A 2,948-nucleotide genomic window follows, 5' to 3' on the forward strand; every position below is an offset into this window, starting at 1 on the left:
TATATATATATATATATATATATATATATATACATACATATATACATACATACACATATATATATATATACATATATATTATAGACCTTTGGAAATGGGCTGTGACTACGGACCGAGACCTTTGGAAATGGGCTGTGACTACGGACCGAGACCTTTGGAAATGGGCTGTGCGTGAGAAGACCCGGCAAGCCAAGTAAGATCGTTGCCAGTGCCCCTGGACTGGTTCTTGTGCGGGTGGCACATGAGATGCACCATTTTGAGCGTGGCCGTTGCCAGTACCGCCTGACTGGCTCCTGTAGGATTTTCGAGCGAGATCGTTGCCAGTGCCCCTGGACTGGCTTGTGCGGGTGGCACATAAAAGACACCATTTCGAGCGTGGCCGTTTTCGTGCGGGTGACACGTAAAAGCACCCACTACACTCTCTGAGTGGTTGGCGTTAGGAAGGGCATCCAGCTGTAGAAACTCTGCCAAATCAGACTGGAGCCTGGTGTTGCCATCCGGTTTCACCAGTCCTCAGTCAAATCGTCCAACCCATGCTAGCATGGAAAGCGGACGTTAAACGATGATGATGATGATGATGATATACATATATATATATATATATATACATATATATATATATATATATATATATATATATATATATATATATTGGAAATGTGCTGTGCGGACCGAGACCTTTGGAAATGTGCTGTGCGTGAGAAGACCCGGCAAGCCAAGTAAGATCGTTGCCAGTGCCCCTGGACTGGTTCTTGTGCGGGTGGCACATGAGATGCACCATTTTGAGTGTGGCCGTTGCCAGTACCGCCTGACTGGCTCCTGTAGGATTTTCGAGCGAGATCGTTGCCAGTGCCCCTGGACTGGCTTGTGCGGGTGGCACATAAAAGACACCATTTCGAGCGTGGCCGTTTTCGTGTGGGTGACACGTAAAAGCACCCACTACACTCTCTGAGTGGTTGGCGTTAGGAAGGGCATCCAGCTGTAGAAACTCTGCCAAATCAGACTGGAGCCTGGTGTTGCCATCCGGTTTCACCAGTCCTCAGTCAAATCGTCCAACCCATGCTAGCATGGAAAGTGGACGTTAAACGATGATGATGATGATGATATCGTTCATCGTTTAACGTCCGCTTTCTATGCTAGCATGGGTTGGACGATTTGACTGAGGACTGGTGAAACCGGATGGCAACACCAGGCTCCAATCTAATTTGGCAGAGTTTCTACAGCTGGATGCCCTTCCTAACGCCAACCACTCAGAGAGTGTAGTGGGTGCTTTTACGTGTCACCCGCACAAAAACGGCCACGCTCGAAATGGTGTCTTTTATGTGCCACCCGCACAAGAGCCAGTCCAGGGGCACTGGCAACGATCTCGCTCGAAAACTCTACAAAGGCCAGTCAGGTGGTACTGGCAACGGTATATATATATATATATATATATATATATATATATAGTTGAAATTTATAGAAAAAATGAAGACAGGTGTATGTACAACAAGCGAGTGTATTAGTTTGATGGTCAGGAAAAAATGAAAAGGTGGCGGTGGCGGTGGCAGTCTTGGTGCTCATGATAGTTGTTGTTTAGCTCCAGATCAACCAAAACCAAGCAGACCGAAGACATTGCAATCATGGCCACCAAATCTTTCTTTCTTTTTTTTTAAGACAGCCACATCTATGATTTGTAAGTCATTTAGTTGCTCATTCTAGCCAGGTTGGATGACGTCAATAGAGAATTCACCATACTGTGATGAACCAAGAGAAAATTAAGTTAAGACGAAAATTCTCTACAATTTTACTTTAAAATATGGAGAAATGAAATTAATTATTGATTCTTGATAAAATTTATTAAAACTGAAAATAAAAAGAAAAAAAGTATTGGAAAATGAGACTGAAAGTATTGTTTTGATAATTTGAGTCAAAAAATTCTGATAGACACTCTGTTTTTCAACAAATAAACTTTTACATTAATGGTCAAAGAGCACAGCTGATCAATCTATCGTTAATAGGTGGAATAGATCACAAAAGGTTAAGGAACACTGCTATTGTATAGTTTTTCTTTTATTTGTTTCAGTCATTTAACTGCGGCCATGCTGGAGCACCACCTTTAGTCGAGCAAATTGACCCCAGGACTTATTCTTTGTAAGCCTAGTACTTATTCTATTGGTGTCTGTTACCGAACCGCTAAGCTATGAGGATGTAAACACACCAATATCAGTTGCCAAGCGATGGTGGGGGGACAAACACAGATACACAAACATACACACACACACACATACACACACACACACACACACACACACACACATACACACACACACACACACACATATATATATATATATATATATATATACATACGATGGGATTCTTTCAGTTTCCTTTTTTCTTTATTGCCCACAAGGGGCTAAACATAGAGGGGACAAACAAGGACAGACAAGGGGATTAAGTCGATTACATCGACCCCCAGTGCATAGCTGGTACTTAATTTATTGACCCCGAAAGGATGAAAGGCAAAGTCGACCTCGGCGGAATTTGAAGTCAGAACGTAACGGCAGATGAAATACCGCTAAGCATTTCGCCCGGTACACTAACAATTCTTTCAGTTTCCGTCTACCAAATCCATTCACAAGGCTTTAGTCGGCTCAAGGCTATAGTAGACAACACTTGGCCAAGGGGACTGAATCCAGAGCCATGTGGTTGGTAAGCAAGCTACTTACCACACAGCCACTCCTGAGCCTATCACTGCGATAGGATAGAAAATAATAGAAACACAAAATGAAAACTTCAAATAAGACATTGTAGAGATGGCATTTAAATGAGATTTGGTTCAAGATTTGTTGGTCCCTTTTGCTGACATAAATAATACACTATATTGTTGTATGAGCTCTAATCCTCTTTGACAGTTTAGTTAAATGTGAAACCTTACTTGAATGTATGTCATCTGAATATAATAA

This window comes from Octopus bimaculoides, chromosome 2 (assembly GCF_046866305.1).
Source record: "Octopus bimaculoides isolate indiv1 chromosome 2, ASM4686630v1, whole genome shotgun sequence".
Lineage (NCBI taxonomy): Eukaryota > Metazoa > Mollusca > Cephalopoda > Octopoda > Octopodidae > Octopus > Octopus bimaculoides.